Here is a 21,461-nt window from a genome sequence, read left to right as displayed (position 1 = left end):
ACCAAAACCTGATGAAAACAAAACAAAACAAAAAAAAACTACAGCCCAATATCACTCATGAATACAACACAAACATGCTTAACAAAACAATTCAGCAGGGCCGGGCGCGGTGGCTCAAGCCTGTAATCCCAGCACTTTGGGAGGCCGAGACGGGCGGATCACGAGGTCAGGAGATCGAGACCATCCTGGCTAACACCGTGAAACCCCGTCTCTACTAAAAAATACAAAAACTAGCCGGGTGAGGTGGCGGGCGCCTGTAGTCCCAGCTACTCGGGAGGCTGAGGCAGGAGAATGGCATAAACCCGGGAGGCGGAGCTTGCAGTGAGCTGAGATCCGGCCACTGCACTCCAGCCTGGGTGACAGAGCAAGACTCCGTCTCAAAAAAAAAAAAAAAAAAAAAAAATTCAGCAATAAATATAAAAATAATTATTCACATGACCAAATGGGCTTCATTCCATTTGGGTTTATTCCAGGGATCCAAGACTGGTTCAGAATTTGAAAATTAATCAATGTAATCTACCATACTAACAGGCTGAAGAAGAAAAACCATACAATCACATCAACTGATACCGAAAAAGCATTTGATGAAATTCAACACCCATTCTTCAGTTTAAAACCTTTCAGAAAGACAGGAATAGATGGGTACATCCTCAGCTTGAGAAGGAACATCTATAGGAAACCCTAAAGCTAACATTATGCTTAATGGTGAAGGACAGGATGCTATAGCCAGTACAATCAGGCAAAATAAAAATAAAAATAAAAATAAAAAGCGGAGAGCGGGGGGGAAATAAAAGGCATGTGGACGGGAAGGGAAGAAATAAAGCCATTTCATTTGTAGATGACATGACTGCCCACATAGAAAATCTCAAGAAATCTACCAAAAAAAAAAAAAAAAAAAACCTCAAAAAACCAAGAAACTAAGAACTAATGAGTGAGCTCCAGAAGGTTGCAGGATATAAGTCAAACATATTAAAAATCAATAGTCTACCGTGGCTAACAAAGTGAAACCATCTCTACTAAAAATACAAAAAATTAGCCAGGCCTGGTGACACACGCCTGTAGTCCCAGCTACTTGGGAGGCTGAGGCAGGAGAATGGCGTGAACCCGGGAGGCGGAGGTTGCAGTGAGCTGAGATTGCGCCACCGCACTCCAGCCTGGGCGACAGAGCGAGACTCCGTCTCAAAAAATGTATATTTATATAATACCACTTTCTAATCACTCAAAAAAAATGAACTACTTAGATGTTAATCTAACAAAATGTGTATGAAATCTGTGTGCTGAAAACTGTACAATGCTCATGAAACTAATCAAAAAAGATAAAATAAATGAAGAGACACACTGTGTTAACTGATTGGAAACTTATCATAGTAAAGATATCAATTCTACCCAAAATCACTATCAGATCCCAGCAAGTTTTTATGTAGATGGAGAGAAGACTATTCTAACATTAACACAGAAAGGGAAGGGAGCTAGCTAAAACAATTTTGAAAAAGAATAAAAGAATCAAGTCTATCCAATTTCGAGAGGTATGCAGCTATGGTAATTAAGACTGATACTGACTGAGATATAGACATATAGATCAAAAGAACAGAGTAAATAAGCCAGAAGTAGATCTACACAAATAAAACCAACTAATTTTTGATAAAGAAGCAAAAGCAACTGAATGCCAGAAGAATGTCTTTTCAACAAACAGTGCTAGAGCAATTAGACATCTACAGGCCAAAAAAAAAAAAAACACTGACCTAAATCTCATGCCTGCTACAGAAATTAACTTGAATGGATCATGGACTTACCTCTAACATGTAAAACCACAAAAGTTTTAGGAAAAAAAAAAAACAAAAACAAATCCTTCAGGATCTAGGACTAGGGCAGAGTTGTTAGACTTGATACCAAAAGCATCATCCATTAAAGGAAAAACTGATAAACTGGACCTCATCAAAATTAAAAACTCTCATTCTGCAGAAGACTTTGCTAAATGGCTGAAAAGCCAAGCCACTGATTCAGAAAACATTGGCAAGCCACGTCTGGAAGAGTGTTAGTGTCATCGGAGAACAACACTGGGTGAAAAAAGCCCATCCTGAACATTCCAGTTTTAAAATATTTTTGAAAGGACAAAATTACATAGAGAATAAAGCAGTGGCTCACAGGGAGAAAGGCAGGGGTGGGGCAGAGGAGAGTAGGTGTGGCTGTAGTGAGTGCGTATGTACAAGCATACAAGTGTGCAGTGGCCGGAAAGTTCGGCATCTTGACCAAATCAATGTCAAGATCCTAGTTCCACTATTGTAGTACAGTCTTTCAAGACGTCATCATTGGGAGAATCTGAGTAATCCCACCGAATGATCTCAAAATGAAAAGTTAGATTTAAAACACTGATAAACAAGAGTTTTGAGGTATTTGCTGACACAATTATATACCACCTTAACTTTCAAATCCCTATGCTTTTCTTAGGCCAACCAGCTCTGCCTCTTCTGTGTCAGATGCTGACTCTCCCAACATTCCTGCAGCTAAGCAAACCCAACTACGCACCAAAGCTTTGTTATTCATGTAACCAATCACTAGGACTGGGTATGCCATTAATCTGCAAGTTCAAAATTAGCTTACAGGCCTTTTCTTGAATAGCCAAACCTCACCACTGACACAAGGACAAATGCAGACGTCTGTCCGAACATGTGGAAATCAGCACAGCTGACCCAGTGGGGCACCAGCAAGCACACGTGGCCACCGCTTGTTGGGCCATTTGTAATTATCAGTCCTCTGCGCTGTTCCCTTCACCCATCCTTGTGGCACTCCCACTGTCATCTGCAGGACACTGTAGGTGGGAGAGAAGTAGGACGTGGCTACTGTCATTCATTACGAAACCACACGTGAGACTCGTGCGATGGCATCGGCAATCCCAGCACCAATTCTCCTCACTACACCCTCCCCATGGAAGCGGCAGGTGTCAGATCTGACCTGCATGTTCTGGGACAAGGGTCATGACTTCACCATCTTCCTTCATCTCCTGCAAAACGACAGTGCTGAACACATGAGGCAGTGATGGGCACTGCTTTCCAAGTGCCTCATGCTCAGATGGCACGACAGCCATTTCCTGGGGATCTAAAACCACCCAGCTCTAGTGAGCAGTCAGGGGCTGTTGAACGTCTCACTCGTTTGATGCTGCAGGGTCCTTCGAATGGGGAAATACATTTCCAGCTAAAATTCCACGCAAATTCTCTTCCTTCTGTAAACTCATCACTGCAGGGTTCAGAAAGAATGAGCATGGAGGAATGTGTTCTATGCTCTTTCTTTCTGAATCCCGCACTGATGAGTTTACAGAGGGAAGAGAATAACCACTTAAGTGTAACTGGCTACTGGACATTCCAGTTCTTTTTAAAACAATCCCATCAAAGAACACTCTTCTGTTTCCAAGAACGAATCATACAAACCTATACTTCTCAGAGTTGCTGCTGTTTGTAAATTGTCTCTCAATGACTAAAAAGTGCTTCCAGGTCTTTCAGAGGACCTGCGAGTATACCCAGACAGGGTGGCTGTCCCAGTTCTGGGGCCGAACCAGTCTCCTTGCACAATGATCTTTTGACGCCAGACTGATGGGCGCAGATAGCCATTATCTTCACCTCAGGAGAAAGGTGTTCCAATTCACACACGGCGTTCTTCAAAAGCCTCAACCTGACGACAACAGAGACGCACTCTGCAGAGGGGAGGGCACTTCCACAGGAGACTTTCCATGAAAGCCTAGAAAGTAGCATCTCTTGCTGACGACAGACAATTCCTTCTTCATTTAGAGATTCCTCGTCCCAGAATGAGAGAGAAACTCAAGGAGATGAGTAGTGTCCACCCACAAAAATTTAAAAAGGCTACTAGATTCCTATGGTAGGACATCAACGAAAATATAGTCATCCACTTGGACGATTCCAGCTCAGAAGGTGAGCATGCACCGAAACAGAATAAGCCACTATGCTTGAGAATAATTGTTGTGTGGGGTTTGATTTCATTAATCACAGCAGGCTTAGAAGTAGCCCTCAGGAAGCCAATACGATCAAGTTACTTTCAAGATGCTAGTGTGGAAATTTAAGGAACCATGCTACCAAATCAGACATACTGAGGCAGTGGCTGGAGCATGATTTGACCTATCCCCCTGCACACATGTGAGGCCTGATGTGGTAAACTGAAGACGGGGTTTTGTACTGCCAAACCATTCTCACTTCTGTGTACTGCCTGAAGCTATCTGGTTTGGGACTCTCTAGGGGTGAGAACTTTGTATGAAGAGATCACATTTAAAATAAGGATGAGAGAAAGCAGGGAGAGTGCTTGCTTTCTCCTCCAAGACAACCTCTGTATCAGAAGGGAGGTGTTCATGGCACAGAAGTGCTCATGGCCTGAGTATTTTTCGGATTGCCGAGTGGAGTCCGCAGGCAGAGCAGACAGGCAGGAGAGGACAGTGGGGACTCACTGAGCCACCCGAAACCTCTGGAAGCAGAAGACTTGAGACTGAGAAGAAAGGTCTACAGGAGGTTACCTTCTTCCCTCACCTCCCATTCTGCAGAGAGCCTGAGTGAGAGGAGAGAGACTAGGAGGAAAGAATTGAGTTCCTGCTGAGAAGTGACACTGGGTACCTGTGCCAGACCCCCACCTTGATGCTCCTGGAGCCACATGACCTCGGGAAGGGAAGTTATAGGATAGGCTGCGGGTCCCAACTCATTTCCAGGGCAGAGTCTGGAGAAGGGGTCTGCTTTTGAGCCGGTCAGTGAGGACAGCAGTCAGAAACACAACAAATAGAACCCAGACTGATTGTGAAATCAGTCTACTCGCACTTACGACTTGTCATGAAAAAATAAAATGATCAAAAGAAGCTGCCACTTTCCTTACCCAGAATCCCACTGTTTAATTTACAGTGAGGCCAGGAGTCCAAGACTCAACTCAAGGGGCATTTTCCGGGGTTAATCCCTCACTCCACATCAGCCTGGTATAACACCATGCGTGCTCCATCACATTCCAACCACAGGCCACAGCCAAGAACTGGACTCGGGCAACCACCGAGTGAGGGGCCCAAGCATTTTCTAGGAAAGGCAGGAAACCAAAGTTCTGACTGCGTGGCCTGAGGACACGCAGAGACCCCAAGGCCAGGCTAATCCTAACGTGGTAACACAAGCAGGCTGTTTAGTAAGCCGAGCCCAGCAGGTTACTCCGGAGATTTTAGATTTGTTTTAGAAAAGTTAAACGTACTGAATCTGACAGAAGATCTAAAACAGAGAAGACCACAACAACAACGAAGAAAAGTCGAAGGTAGAAAGCAGGTCTGGTGGATGGCAAAACACACCGCTTAAAGAATACCGTGGGGCCTTTTTTTTTTTTAGTATATTCTGAATTATTTAACTTCAAATATTTTTAATTAAAATGGATTTTTAACTTTTCTCATTGGAATATATAACACTTTTGAATTATCACGGAAGTTGCAGATATTAACATATGCCCTTCCTTCTTTCTCGTTTTGAATGAGGGCTGGAGGGATGTTATTTCAGAAGGAGGCATGGAACATTTAAGCCAGGGCAATTCCTTTGAAGGCCTGTATTTCTAAACCCTATTCAGTCCGTGGGTAACCGAGTGACAATGGTAAGATCACACAATGGAGGTTGCTCTTTACCATCATACTGGGCTGCTTGTGTGCTGCGATACAACAGTTTCCCCAGCGGTAGAGTTCTGCTTAGTGATTTAGCAGCAGAAAAAAATATAGTGAATCAATTATTTCCATTTGCAACAAACACTGAAATGTACTCCGGCCAATTTAACAGTAAACGGTTACTTGCAAGCTGGCAGGGCAAAACCAAACCAAAAAAAAAATCTGTCTTTTTCACAGAAAAGAGAACAAATCACAAACTTGAGATATGAATTCACATATTTCTCATGTATGTAATTAATTCAACCACGCTACCAGGACTGATTCTGCAGTATAAGAAATTAGAAACCGACAAAAATTTAACTGGATCCCAGGCTTCATTCCAAGGGCACCAGCTATGGGTCACTTACTCAAGTCTTACAGTCCTGGGTAAACTCAGTTTTAATGACTTGTCGGCATATTTTAGGATAATTGCTGCATAGGGTTTGATTTAATTAATCTCAGCAGGGTTCATAGAAGGCTCATGAAGTCGACATGAAAAATGTCCTTCAGATGTTGTATTATTAAAAGTTGAATAATTATGTCACAAAGAGGCAGAAATAGAGAAGGCTACCATTATAAATTAAGACCAAAAGAAAAAAAAACCGACTTTATCCAAGCTGACAGAGGGAGAAACATGTTTGTATCTCCACAGTAGGAAAAGGGAGAAAACTGCGAGCTCAGTGTCAGGGCCGATGCAGTTGCTCAACATTTGCTGAATGAATGAAACAATGAATGAAGACAGAGTGAATATTCATGATGGGATAAGAAATACAACAAGATCATACACTCTTTCCAATAATGTTTAGAAATACATAGTTTATAACGATGAAATTTAGATCCTAGAAGACAGATCACTTGCCACAGCAAGGCCAAGTCTAGAGATGGAGTGAGTGTGTGTGTGCGTGTGTGCGTGTGTGTGTGTATGTAAACTGGCACTTGGGTACAACTGACTGGTTGGAGAAGGTACGAAATCCTAGGGCACCCAATTCACGTAACATTCTCATTCATACCATTCACACACAAGTATTGGTACTTCACCATTTTACAATCTGGCTGTTCAGAATTCAAACTTGTACTGCTGAGAGGTGAGGAAAATGGTGCCAGGTGCTGGGGAGGCTGGCCTGTGGGTCCTGTGTTCTCTGCTGGCAGCATCATCTTCTGTGTCTCTGCCTGGGATTAGCTTACAGAATTAGCTGTGGACATCTACCGCACTGGAGCTGTTTTACCTCCCAACTCTCAGACCAAATGAGAGGACCACCACCACGTCCAAACTGGCACACATTCAACACCGAACGAGCATTCGTTACACAATGGACACGGTGCCACCACCACCTTCTCCTATCACAGGACATCACAGCCTCCACCACCAGAGACACACACAAAGCACTTCCTGCGTGATGGCCAGGACACTCCTCTGGCATTTTACAAGGACCAATTCATGGAATCCTCACCTATGACAGTGGTTCCCAAACTTGACTACGCCTGAGAAGCTTTCAAAAATGTCAATGCATAGGTCATACCCCAAACCAATCATAACATTTGGGTGTGGGAGGAGGCACCAATGTTTTGAGAGGCCCCCGGTAACTCAAACATGCAGCAAAGGTTTCGAACCCCTGAGACGGGAACTGCTACGATCTGAACCTATGTGTCTGTCCCTCCAAAATGTTGATGTTGAAAGTTAAACCTCAAGGTGATGATGTGAAGAAGTGGGTCCTTCTGGAAGTGATTAAATCATGAGGGCTCCCTTCTCGTGAATGGGATTAATGCCGTCATAAAAGAGGATTACCGTTCTCTGCAAATACTATGAGGCCGTGATGGAGAGTAGCTGTTCAGAGCCTCCAGGAAGCATACGCTCTAAAACAGTGGCTTTCAAATATTTCTATGGTTGAAAAACACGCAGAAGGCGTGTTAAAATACAGACTGCTGGCTGCCCCCCTACAGAAGCTCTAATTTAATAGGTCTGGCGGAAGCCCTAGAATTTACTTTTCTAACAAACCCCCGAGTGTTGCTGAAGCTAGAACCATGCCCTGGGCACACAGACTCAGTCATGACTGACGCGCTTGGGGCTGTAGCGACACAGATTCTCGAGGGTCCCTCGAGTCACCAAGCGGGAGCCCATGTCCTCACCTCTGCTTATGCTGTCCCCCAGGGCCAGACGGTTTTCCTCTGTCAGCTCCTTCCCTACTTGCTCACTCCTCTGTTAGAATTCAGCCCACACTGGACTCGGCTCCTCCTCCAGGAAGCCTTCCTGGATCTTTGAACTCTCATCTTCTCCGGTAACTGACTGCCACACTCACTCCTTTTCACTGCTTTGCTTTTACATATGGGCATCTCCCTCTAGACAAGAATATGAGTCTTTTCATGAAAATAGGAACTGTTTCTGATCAATCTCTCCATCTTCAGCATCTAGTACACAAAACACAGTATCACATCTACATTTATGCTTACAAACAAGCATGAAGTATCATCAGTATTACACTTGTGATAGCAGAATCTACAAATCCACATAAACCCCTGATGAATCTGAGAGAGACTTTTACATGTCACAGAAGAGCACTCCACCCCCCGGAAGGGTGGAAGTGGAGCACATTTCTGAATCAGAGCCTATTTTTGTTTTAGCTACAGAGTCCCAACACACAACCCGGATGTGTTTAAAAGTACATGTGCAAGTTGTTCAGGACTCAGGGCACATTTACCTATCTCTACATCACCCATGGTGACTAAGAGCTAGGCCTGAGCTCAGAACCCAGTGTAATGAGACTGGATTGTCACACTGACACTCAAGCACAATGGACTGCTCACTGCTCCTGTCACACAGAGCAACATTTTCTGCAAAAGAGTGTCATCAACGTTCCGATCAGCAATACCACAAACACATCTCACTGCCAGCCTCCTGCCCTCACTGGAATAAGACAATCAAAGCCTGCCCTCTCCTTGCACCTGTCCCAGACAGTGGGTAAAGATATCCCCTTTCCTGCTGCGAAAGTTGGGGTGGGGTGGGTGGGGGGTGCAACTGGGAAGGGCTGAGAGAGGAGAGGAGGGCAGGAGACTGGGTGGCCCAGGAACCCGAAAGGCAGCTCGCCTCCCTCCACTGAAACTCTCCAGTCTGGCCATTTCGAATGGGTGCTCCACTTTTCTCTAAGGAGACCTTGCCAGTCTTAGGAAACAAAGCCCGCTCTGGTATGAGTGGGGGTGGACGAGAAAGGCTGGCCCTTCCCCTCTCCGGGACTGGACAGGTAGAGTCCTCTAGGAGGGTATAGACGGATGCTGGTGGGTCTTCAGGGCAGACCTGGCATGCTGGGGCGGGAGACACTCCGAGGCAGGCACGGGATCACTCAAGTGGCAATGTCTGTGCTCTCATGATGCCACAAAGACTAGGGCAGCCCTGCTTCAGGGAAATGGGTGGAAGTGATGGCTCGCCAAGAAGTCAGGTCCTTTACGGTCTTGGTTCACTGAAGCAACAGCCCCATTTCCGAGATGCTGGAACATGATGACCACAGGACGATCATGACCTGTGTCCACCAAAGCTGACATCCTGACCACAGCACATGGCCACAACCACATCCGTATACAGGAAACACAGACGCCATTCTCCTTGCATTCTGCGATGATGCCACAGCTCTCCAGGCTTCTTGCAGGCACGGAGGGCATCGTTCACAACCCCGAAGTGAGAGCGAGGGCTGGACTGGGAACTCCTCTGAGCCTTCAGGCTCATGTCCCTTGGTCCCCTGGTCTCTCCTCTCCAGCTTCACCTTCAGCTCAGCACGCAGGAGCCATCCATGTCGTGAAAGGTTCTGCGGTGCCCTTTCTGCCTCAGGGAGTTACAGGTTACAGGGAAGACAGACACACCGAGGGACGCATGTGGATCTCCTAAGCCAAGCAGCCTGGGGTCCAGTCTCAGTCTTGCTGCTTACTACGGGGCTCTGGCCATGACAGCTTCCCTGAACCTCCATCTCATTTAGGGAGCACTGAAACTTAACTTGCTCCTCAGTTATAACCATCCTCACCTAAACCACAGAAGAGAGGACACCTCGTGTAATACTTCCTCCCTTCTCCCCAGGATGGCACCTGATCACCCATCTCAGCCTAGCAGGGAGGGGTGAAGCCATCACACAGGATGCCTACCTCAGGGCATCAGGGTTTCATTTTGTCCAGTCAGGCTGATACGGAGGAGGTGAGCACCACAATTCAGCAACACCCTGTAGGTTCCCTGGGGGAGCCAGCAGAGGCATTAAACAGGGAGGGAGCAGAGGCAGGAGCAAGGGGGCTCAGTAGGAGTCCAGAGAAGGGTGTGGGTACAGCAGAGGCCAACAGAAAAACAGCAACCTACTCCATGCTCCCCCTTTACTGCTCTTTTATTCGTGATGCAAAGATGAAGAAAATCAGGTAAGCACTTTGTACCAATGCATTTCTCTCCACAAATGTAAAGTACAACGAAACATTCCAGGTACTGATTTTCAAATTGCCATGTATTATACGGTTTCCCTCAAGAAAACCATGTACGTTTGGTGTTCCTTCCTGGTGTTTTAGAAGTAACAATGACAGTTCCTTCTAAAACATTTGAATTTATACTACTGTGATGTTATGATCCCATTTATGCTAGCACATGTCTCACAAGCAAACATTTCTTAAATGTTTAGTTTTCAGACAAAAAAAAAAAAAAGGAAAGCACTGATAAGTTTCCCTTCTAAGCCAATCCTTCCAATGCCTCTTAGCTCAGGGGAAAGGAAGGGGAAGGAAACTTTGTTGCTTTCAGCAGCAAATAGAGAGGTTACCCCACCAAGCTATAGGGCCAGGCATTGAGCCCTGAACCAGAGAGGCCTTAGAGCCAACTCTGTCCTGCTGCTTTCCCTTGAATATGCCATTTTATTTCCCTGGACCACGGTTTCCTCATCTGCAGAATTTATAAGGTCCCTTTCAGCTATCAAGGTGCATGCTCTGCTTCAGTATCTGGAAAGTAGAAATACTACTTGCCTCCAACTCTTAGGAAGAGAAAGACTAACAGTGTTTGGACAAAGCTTTAATATTACATAATGAAGTAGATATAAATAAGACTCATAGGGTCACACAGCTAACAGAGACCACAAAGATCTGTCCAGCTAAAGTGAAACGGAACTCTCAACGCACGGGAGGAGACAGCTGGGAACGCTTTTTTTTTTTTAATTTTTTTTTTTTAGAGACAGAGTCTCTCGTTCTGTCACCCAGGCTGAAGTGCAGTGGTAAAATCATAGCTCGCTGCAGTCTCAACCTCCCAGGCTCAACAGATCCTCTCACCCCAGCCTCCTGAGTACCTGGGACCACAGGTGTGTGCACCATCACAACCAGCTGATTTCTTGTTTTTATTTTTTAGTGATGGGGTCTTGCTATGCTGCCCAAGCTGATCTCAAACTACTGGGCTCAGGCAATCCTTCTATCTCTGCCTCCCAAAATGCTGGGGATTACAGGCATGAGCCACTGTGCCCAGCCAGGTCATTTTTATGCCACTTTCTTCAGGGCTTCCTGTGGCTAAGAGGGAAAGTAGGCTGATAGCATGGATGAGCTGACAGCCCAGGCACTCGCCCCAGGCTTTCTGAGAGACATCCAGCATTAAGTTTTCTCCATGCACTGTCCTACAAGTACAGAATTTGTGTCCTCCACTGGTGTACACTGCAGAGTAAATAAAACATTCAAATAACAATCTCCTTTCCAACGCTAAACTCCAGGCATATCTGAGTTCAAGAGGTCACCCAGCAGGGAAGCTTCACTGTCTGGTGAGAAGAGGGCCTCCACTGCTGGGCAGTGGCAAGAAGGCATGCCTGTTACCTCCTCTGGGCCTCCCTTTTCTCATCTGTCAAATGGGGACAGTAGTAGATCCTACATTACAGGCATGTGTGGAGGATTTTAGATGAACACTGATGCACGTTAAACCCTCGGAACAGTGCTTGGCACACACCCAGAGTTTGGTAAATGCTACCTAATGTCAATATTGACATTATTTAAGAACTGTGTAGAGGATACGACTTCAATAAGAAAATAATCAGGCAGAAGCAGTGGCAGAAGGGAGGGTCCTGAAATCCACAGTCCTCCTGCAGAAATGCAGCTGCTGCTTCTCGCCTCTGACACTTGCAGACATTCGGAGAGAAAGCCGTCTGCAAGGTGACAGAGGGCGGACTGGAAGGAACACAAGGAACCCAGGGATACTGATGGAGCATGGAAAACCGCAGCAGAAGGCACCGAGGCAAGGTGTGCCCTGCAGGCGGGGCAGGCTGTGGCTGGGCAGAGTGCCTGCCAGGGAGAAGTAGGGCAAAGGGAAGAAAGCACCTGTGGGAGAAACATGGGGAAACAAGGAAGAAACCGGCACATGCACAAATAAGGAAGGTGGAGGCAGATGGCAAACGTGGGGGTCAAGGGAGGTAGATGAGAATTAGGATACAGGATACTAAGACAAGGCCGCACGAAACTCGAAAGGATGGGAGGAGGGCAGAGAACAGGGAGGGTGCATGACTTAACAGACACCCCGAGAATAATGCAGTGAGGAAGTTTGCAAGATGGGGGAGGGGGACATTAGGAAAAAAAGAAGAATTGTTGGGAAAGGTGGAAAAAGAAAAGGAGTGAGATTTCTGTGCCTGTTAGCAAGGGGAATAAAGGAGAGCAAATCGCTGGGAGACCAGGAAGGGTTCACAGGGAAGAAAACACGAGGCGGCAAAAAACTAAGGAGGGTACAGAGAAAACCCTGGCGGGGGGGGGAGGTGCATAACATAAGGCTATGGGAAGCCATGGGAAGAAGGGCTGAAAAAATTCACAGTATTATTCTATCTACTCACATCCCTATGCAATGCTGGGAAGCAAATGACCTACAGGGTTTTGTTTGCTGACTTTGGTTTGGTTTTCCTGCACTTGGAGGGAGGGGAAATTTGCTCAAGCTCTGTAACCTTGCAGTCAGATGGGTGGCCCAGCCCAAGTCACCCGAGCTCCCCCTGACGCTGGCAGCAGCGCCGGCTTCTACCTGCCTGGGGCTGGAGTACCAATTCCCCACCTCCAGCACAGAATAGGACCAAACCAATTCCGCCAATGCACTCCCTGCAGTCCACAGACGACGGGCACCGGGTCCCAAAATCTTTCCCCTGGAATGAGACTCCATCGGTACCAAGAGAAACTTGCTTTCTAAACTAAGCTCTCCAACCGCATCGCTCCGGGTTCCTGGAGGCACCAGCCACGCCAGCCGAAGGAGCAGAGCGTTACAGGGCTCCGCCGCGCCAGGCTCCCCAGACTCTGCCACCCCACGGCCACCCCCGCAGGCCAGGCCCCGCGAGCTGGGAGCGCGGGGTGAAGTTACAAGGCGACCTCCCTGCAGGTGTCCGGCTGGAAACGGCCTTTTGCAAGAACAGCACGTGCACGTCCTCCCAAAGGCGATGGTGCCGGGCGGCCCAGAGGGCGCAGAGCCACCGCCGGGCAGGGAGCGGACGCACGGACCTAACAGGTGAGCACCCGGCAGCCTCTACCAGCGGCGGAAGCAGAGGCGAAGGAGCTGGGAGCTGGACATCCCGAAGCCCCGAGGCAGTCCACTGGGTGGGACTCAAGTCCTCCCGGGATTCTACCTAACAGCCCGTGCCCGCGCCTGCCCGGCAGAGCCGCGCGCCCGACGCCGTCTTACCTCCAGCGGCGCCTCTTGACGGAGCCTCCAAAGTCAGCGTCTCCAACACGTCCCTGCCCTCAGAGCCACCTCCGGTGCCGGCGGAGCCCCGGGGTCGCCACGCTCTCGGAGGAGCCTGGGCTCCAGTGCGCGCCCTCGGAGCTAGCGGCGGGCAGGGCGGCCGCGGGAGAAAGCGCAACACAGACTCTCCCGCGCCGCGGGGACACACTCCGCCAAGCCACGCCCCAGCCCCGCTCCCCACCAGGCCACGCCCCAGCCCCCGCTCCCCACCAGGCCACGCCCCAGCCCCCGCTCCGCACCAGGCCACGCCCCAGCCCCCGCTCCCCACCAGGCCACGCCCCAGCCTCGCTCCCCACCAGGCCACGCCCCCAGCCCAGCTCCTACAAAGCCACGCCCCAGCCGGGCTCTCTCCCCCCCAGGCCACGCCCCCAGGCCGGCTCTTCCCCCTCCCCCATATCAGGCCACGCCCCCGGTCTAGCGCACTCCCTCGGGCCACACCCTCGGCCCAACCACACCCTCGACCACGCCCCCACACTACCATCCACAGCCGGGGCCCCCCACCCATCAAAAACAGTTCCCGGGCCAGGCATGGTGGCTCACGCCTGTAATCGCAGCACTTTTGGGGGCCGAGGCGGGCGGATCACCTGAGGTCAGGAATTTGAGACCAGCTTGGCCAACATGGTGAAAGCCCGTCTGTACTAACAATACAAAAATTAACCGGGCGTGGTGACAGGCGCCTGTGATCCCAGCTATTCAGGAGGCTGAGGCAGGAGAATTGCTTGAACCCAAGAGGCGGAGGTTGCGGTGAGCCGAGATCGCGCCACTGCACTCCAGCCTGGACGACAGAACGAGACCCCGATTTCAAAAAAAGAAACAAAAACAGTTCCCTCAGCCACCAGCCAGCCCCCACCCCCTAGGGCGGGAGGGAGGAGGAGTCTCATCTCCCGGGCAACCGTGCCCCACTACCCACTGCCTCACCTCTGCCTGGGCCAGAAGTTCACTCCCTGTGAAAGGAAAACGCAGGGTAAGGATTTTTAAATCTACACGTTTCCCAGGGCCTAGGGCAAGTCTTGAGTAGACTGTTTCAGTAAACCGACTCAAAGGCCTGTCACCTTTCTTGTGAGGCTCAAGGCCTAATCATTAATTGACATGAAAACCACAGAAGAGAAGCAAACCCTTCTGTGCTGGGATCTGTGCCCCACTGCTCCGTTCCCTGATAGGCAGCTAATGGAATTCGTAAAATAAATACATGCTTTCTACAAATGTAGTTTTTTAGAAGATTCATTTAGTGGCTAGCACTATTATCTATAAATGTCTATTTTCTTTTATAATCAAAGAACAATACCCACAATCTGTAATCTAAAGAACATAAAAATATATTGCCCAATGAAAAGTGAAAATTAATTTTATGTATGCTTTTTAAATTATTGAGAAAACTCTGTATGATACTGTAATGGTGGCTTCATGTCATTTTGCGTTTGTCAAAACTTAGAATTTACAGCATGTGGTGTGAGCCTCCTGTAAGCCATGGCTTAGTTCATCTTAATGTACCAGCACGGGCCCATCAATCATAACAAATGTGCCACTCCAATGTAAGATGTCAGTACAAGCAGCTGTGCTTGGAGGGAGGGGCGTGAGGGAGTGCATCAGAACTCCGTGTACTTTCCATTCCTGCTTTCTAAACCTAAAACTGCTCTAAAAATAGTCTATTAATTAAAACACACACCAAGATTAATGGTAATTATCTGCGGGTGGTAGAAATACGGGCAAATTTTATTTAATTCTTTGAATTATTATTGAAATTACTCAAAGTTTTAACAACGACCGTGTATTTTTAAAGCTGAAAAAATATAAAAAGCAAACCTTGGAAAATTTTAGAAATACAGTATGAGAGACTATTGGCTATTCCAGTTTATTTCTACTCTATAAAAAATCTGCACGAAGCACTCACAAATGCCAAAATGAAATCTATATTAGTATTATTTTAAAAGACTATCACGGTCTAAATTGAGGTGTTTTTATCTCTTTAGAATTAGCACAAATCTGAGGAGAAGATTTTGATTTTTCTTTAAGAAAACAATTGTATTTCAAAAGGCTATTTCTGCCTACTTGGAAACCACTATTAATATTTACATGCAACACGTTTTATAGTGAAGGAAACACTATATTTGAAATTATATCCTTGGGAAACAGGCCTGGCCCTCAGATGAATGGATTTCTGTGGAGTGATACCGACTAGACCTGAAGACCCCCGCATCCTTGAGGCCCTGTACAAGCCCTGGCTCAGCGCTGGATGTTGTGGAGTCTCAGCTTCCTCATCAGTGAGCAGGTGCCAGTGGCACCTCACTCTGCATTGGGTGGAGAATTAGAACTTTAGCCCATATGCGACTCTTGGTATCAACTTAGCACATACAGGTGCTTGCTGATTGTTAGTGTCTTTTAAAAAATATTTTTTTCAAGGTTTCAGTGAAAACCTTTTGAGCGCCTGGGATCAAAGATCTAGCTGGGTTCAGATTATCAATCTGCTGTTAGAGGAAGGCAAGATGGTTCAAGAGAAAATTAATTGATCTGACATGGAGAGGCGGCACACTCCAACCTGGCTGTAACCAGCTGTGTTCATCACGAGAGTAAATCACCAACCGACGCTTATTTTAACTTTTCCAGTCTGTTAAGTCAGAGATTAGGACAAGCAATAGCTAAATTTCCTTCCGTTTCTATCATTCCTGCGGGAATCACAATGTAGCCTCTGTGTAAAAGCCTAGGTCTCCCGCGTTGGCTTTCTGTCCACATGGTCGCCATCACTCACAGCCTCGCACACAAGGCCGGCACCTGCACTCTGTTCTTCCCCGCAAGTGGTTCGGAACCTCCAAAGGTCGGTGACCTTTTTCCTTGTCTGCTGATCTTTTGGTACTCAAGACTCTAACTGGATCCTATTCAAAACTTTCACCCAAGTTCGTCCTAACAGCACTGATGCTTTCTGCACGACAGTGTCTAGGGATAGAAACTGCCATCTCTACTAAGTCTAAGGCACTTTTTTTTGGTTCCACATAATATCTCCAAAACCAGAACGTGTCTTTCCCTTAATATTTGTTGAGCACTTATGCCATGTTGTTTACATTCATTATTTTCTTAAATCTTCAGGACAATCTTGAGGTACACAAACCTTGAGGTACACTTATCCTTCTAATTTTATATATGGGGAAAATGAAGTTAGTGAGGTTGAACAAATCATCTGAGGTCACACAGCTGGGGAGCAGTGGAGCCAGGATTTGATCTCATGCTCCTGTTTTAAAATACTCTGAATAGGGCAGTGCTGTGAGTTCCCCCAGGGTTGGGGAGAAGCAATGCTCGATTCCATCTGCGGAAAGTTCCATTCGGCAGGGGTTTTTCAGGAGGTACAGGGCAGAAAGGAAACTCCTTTCTCCTCATTTTAGTATTTTTCTTTGAGGAGCTCCTATAAAGTAACCCGTATGGCTTCTGCCCCAACCTCTACTGCAAAAAAAAAAATTACCTGACTGGCTGGAGAAATTCACTGGTATACTCCTTGATAGGATAACCTGATTTATTAATTTATTAACACACAGAGTATTGATTCTTTTTTCCACCCAGGCTACGGCAGGGAGCAATCTGGGGTCCGTGTCTGGATACCACAGACCAGACTTTCACCTGGAGGGAGTAACTTAAGGTCTAGACCTGGTTGGGGAAGCAGAGACAAAGGAGCTGGGAGGTCACTCAGAGATCATTAGCAACAATTGTACACTCATTCTCCAGTTGATTTTGTCAGTAATGTCACTGATGTTTTTATCTTCATCTAGCAGCCTCCAGCATCTTGTTGGTTGTGAAGGTGGCAGGGGACAAAAGGGGGTTGGTTGAACCACAGATGCCACTGGCACCTAACGCAAGACCCAAGAGAGCAGGAGAGAACCTGAGCCTCTTCTGCTCTCTGTCCCGGTGGGTTCCAGGAAAACTTCATAACCTCACTTTGACCGGCTCCTTATCTGTGATATCTTATGGTGAAAATTAAGTGTGATAAGTATGTAAGGTCCCAGCTCACTGCCTGGCACATGGTCAAATGCTCAGTAAACTGGTGTCTATCGTTATTGATTAGAATGGATAGGGTGGGTTTGCTACATTTTATTCTACAGTTTACTAGAGCAGATCTCCAATTGGAAGCTTCCTAGGATGAAAGAATAATGTTTGGCATTTATCACATTATCTTTTGCACATAAGTATCTATTTGGCTGTTGGGGTGGCGGGAAACTCAGTGAATTTAGGCAGAGAGAGGAAAGCATTCTGCCTCCAGGAACGGGTCATCAAGGCCAAAGGACTAGAATACAGAGGGGATGGGCCAGGAGCCAGGTCCAGTGTGCCGTCTACAGCGCCCCACTGTCTGCTCGGAGACAGGAACCGCATCACACCTGGGTTTGGAGGTGGGGGAATATGAATGGGCAGGGCAGCCACAGGCAAAAGAGGAGAATGAGTAGTCTCAAGCTGTCCCCACAGTTGCTGTGGACAATGGGTATGGCAATTCCTCAAAAGCCGAAAAACTAGAATTACCGTATCATCCAGGAATCCTTCTTCTGGGATATATCCACAGAACTGAAAGCAGGGACTTGAACAGCTATTTGTACACCCACTTTCATAGCAGCAGTATTCACACAGCCACAAGGTGACAGCAACCCAAGTGTCCATCAATGGACGGATGAATAAACAAGATGTAAATACATACAATGGAATATCACTCAGCCTTAAAGAGGAACAAAATTCCAACACATGCTGCAACACAGGTGGACCCCGAGGACAATATGTTAAATGCATAAGCCCATCACAAAAGGACAAATACTGTATGATTTCACTTATATGAGGTACCTAGAGTAGGCAAATTCACAGAGACAGAAAGTAGAAGGGTGGTTGCCAGAGGGTGCAGTGGGAAAGTGGGGAGTTATTGCTTAATGGGGACAGAATGTCAGTTTTGCAAGATGAGAAATGTTCTGTGGATGGATGACGGTGATGGTTGCATAACAATATGAATGTACTTAATCTACTGAATTGCACACTTAAAATTGTTAAGATGGTAAGTCTTATGTGTATTTCACCAGTTTTTACAAATGTCCCATTTTCTAATCCGCAGGCCAGAATTTGCATAAAGCCATTAGGATTTCATGGTAAGAGCTGTCCCTGCCACTGATTGACTCCAGCTTGGTTCTGAAAGCCCTGTAAGCTTCCACCCCATCCCACTCCCCATCAGTCCCACTTTAAATAATGAATCTAGGCACTGAGAGTGTGTGTGGACTAGCACTGATGCAGACCACTTTATCAGAGCCATCCTCCACAAGCAGTATTCTCTTTGCTTTAATCGAGTAACTCCTGAAAAGCCTGTCTTGTTTATTAAATTTTCATGACTGATAGCTTCATCTATCAATTTTTGTTTCATCACTTGGACTCCATCATTACACAGTAGGCCCTAAAGTTCTTCCGTGACGGATCTCTGTCACTGGGGATGGAGCACCACACAGGCACATAGACCTTTCACAGAATCCCCCTTTCATCTTTCACTAGCGGGGTGCTTTGGACAAACTGCTTGGAAACTTAGTTTCTTCATCTATAACACAGAAATAATAATAACCAACTGGGCAAGGTGGCTCACGCCTGTAATCCCAGCACTTTGGGAGGCCGAGGCAGGTGGATCACTCGAGCCCAGCCTGGCCAACATGGTGAAACCCTGGCTCTACTAAAAATACAAAAACTAGCCAGGCATGGTGGCACACACCTGTAATCCCAGCTACAAGGGAGGCTGAGGCACGAGAATCACTTGAACCTGGGAGATGGAGTTTGCACTGAGCCAAGATCACGCCATTGCACTCCAGCCTGGGCAGCAAGAGTGAAACTGTCTCTAAATAAAAAAAAATAAATAAAAACTGGTCTATCAGTCACACAGCTCCAAAGAAGTGAATTCTGTTGACACTGAGAATGAGCTTGGGAGCAAATTCCACCCCAGTCAAGCTTCTCTATGAGAACACAGCCCAGCCCAACTGTGGCAGCAGCCTCATGAGGCCCTGAGCTGAGGACCCAGCTGAGCTGTGCCCACTCCTCACCCCTGGAAACTGGCTTACAAGTGTGAAAATAGATGTGCGTAGTTTTTAACCCACTGTGGTGCTTCGTTCCACATCATAGAAAACTAATACAATATGAAAATACTGAAAATTTCTAGCTCCTCAAAAGACTCCCTCATGTGCTCCCCCAGTTAGCAATGCCCAGTACCCCAAAGGTAAACATTAACATTTATTGCCCTAAATTACTTCTGTTTTTGAACTTCATATAAATGGAGTCATGCAGGGTGCATATTTTTGTGTCTGACTTCCTTAATAGTATGTCTATGAGATTCATCCATGTTGCTCTATATAACACTTGTTCATTTTTTCATTTCTGTGTAGTATTCTGCTGTTTGAATATACTATGTCCTATTCTATTGTTGATGGACAATTAGATTGTTTTACTTCTGGCCAGGACATGAGCATACTTTTAGTGGAAAAAAAAAAAATCATGACCGGGCGCGGTGGCTCACGCCTGTAATCCCAGCACTCTGGGAGTCCGAGATGGGCAGATCATGAGGTCAGGAGATCGAGACCATCCTGGCTAACAGGGTGAAACCCCGTCTCTACTAAAAATACAAAAATGAGCTGGGCATGGTGGCGGGCGTCTGTAGTCCCAGCTACATGGGAGGCTGAGGCAGGAGAATGGTGTAAACCTGGGAGACGGAACTTGCAGTGAGCCGAGATTGCGCCACTGCGCTCCAGCCTGGGCGACAGAGCGAGACTCCATCTCAAAAAAAAAAAAAAAAAAAAAAAATCACACACTTGTTGGGTATTTACCCAGGAGTGGTATTGCCGGGTCATCAGGTGTGCATATGTTTACCTTCTGTAGCTATGGCCAAGCATTTTTTTTTTTCAAAATGCTTGTACCAGTTTACACTCCCACAAGTGATAGAAGAGAGTTCCACATGGTCCCCCGCCTTCACTAAAACTTGGTATTGTCTTAGCCTCAGTTTTCTCATTATAAAAATAGGGATGACAATAGTTCCCACCGCCCGGAGTTGATGTGAACATTAGGTGAGAACATACATAAATGTCTTCATAAGATAATACTTGTTTGATAAAGGGTGGGTAATCATTTCCACTAAGCAGCTCAGTTACATGGTTAGAAGTGGCTGAGCTGGGATTCCAACCCCAAGGGATGAATTCCAAACTCCACTCTCTCACCATACCTCACCAGCCCACTTCCCAGTCATTTTTAGTGGTCATCAATCTCCATGAATATTTCAAAATGACCTCCTCTTTTAGACTCTGTTCTCCTGCGTAGATCCACATAAAGTATGTGCTCTTCATACATATGGCTTCGGAGATAAATGGAATTGCAATTGACATGGGCGGGGGCATCTGTGATTACTTTACCCTAGACCTACAGTCTTCATTGCAGCGTACTGTGGATCATTCTCTCTACCGTGTGTCCTCTGTTGAAAGTGGCTTTGGCTGCCTTCACTGGTCTTGTCATCTGAAGGGTGTACTTCATTCATGCTGAGTCCTAAATTGTCAATGTCTTCACTCTTCTGTCATGTACTAGCAGAACCCTTGCTCTATTACTTATTCCTTGTCTACCTGACAAGAACAAGTTCCTTTTTACAAAGGCAATGAAATGGAGTGTGAGAAGTGTGAGAAGAGGGTGCTGGTGGCAGTGAGGAAGAAGTGCACACAGTGAAGGCCAGCCATGTGGGCCACACAGCCCAATGACAGGACTGCAGGTGGAAAATGGGGCACCCACATCAGAGGTGCCAGGACCACCAGGGCCTACTGGAAACCCTAAACATACATGAGACAGGCCAGCATGACAGCTCCTTTGCCAGGCAGCTAACGTAATCTGTAATGCACTGAATGTTAAAATGTGGACGTAATGTTTATGATGGGGAAATGCAGATGATAATATCAGATTGAAGAGACGCCATCCCCAGAGGATGCCCAAGTCCCAACTCGAAGGCCCTAAGTAGACATGAGCACAGATGTAACAGACATTTTTCTCATGCACACGCACAGCATTTTGTTTTGCATGCTGGCCTTTGTCACATTCAGCTACGCTGTGTATCGGGTGTAAAGGTTACACGGAGATGAAAGTCTCAAT

The 21,461-nt window shown here is 46.7% G+C and overlaps 1 protein-coding gene across 2 annotated transcripts in view; it reads right to left on the bottom strand.

Annotated features, from left to right (window-relative positions):
* SPATA13 (spermatogenesis associated 13) overlaps nt 1–13,503 on the bottom strand; it is a 156,095-nt gene extending 142,592 nt beyond the window's left edge. For both annotated transcript variants that reach the window (XM_010371934.2, XM_010371924.2), the window contains exon 1: nt 13,290–13,503. The gene's annotated coding sequence lies outside the window, so the exon portion shown is untranslated. The remainder of the gene's footprint in view (nt 1–13,289) is intronic.
* Nucleotides 13,504–21,461: the final 7,958 nt, after the last annotated feature.

This window comes from Rhinopithecus roxellana, chromosome 18 (genome assembly GCF_007565055.1).
Source record: "Rhinopithecus roxellana isolate Shanxi Qingling chromosome 18, ASM756505v1, whole genome shotgun sequence".
NCBI classification, from domain to species: domain Eukaryota; kingdom Metazoa; phylum Chordata; class Mammalia; order Primates; family Cercopithecidae; genus Rhinopithecus; species Rhinopithecus roxellana.
The sequence above is the reverse complement of the archived record's forward strand: the minus strand, read 5'-3'. Positions and strand labels throughout refer to the sequence as shown.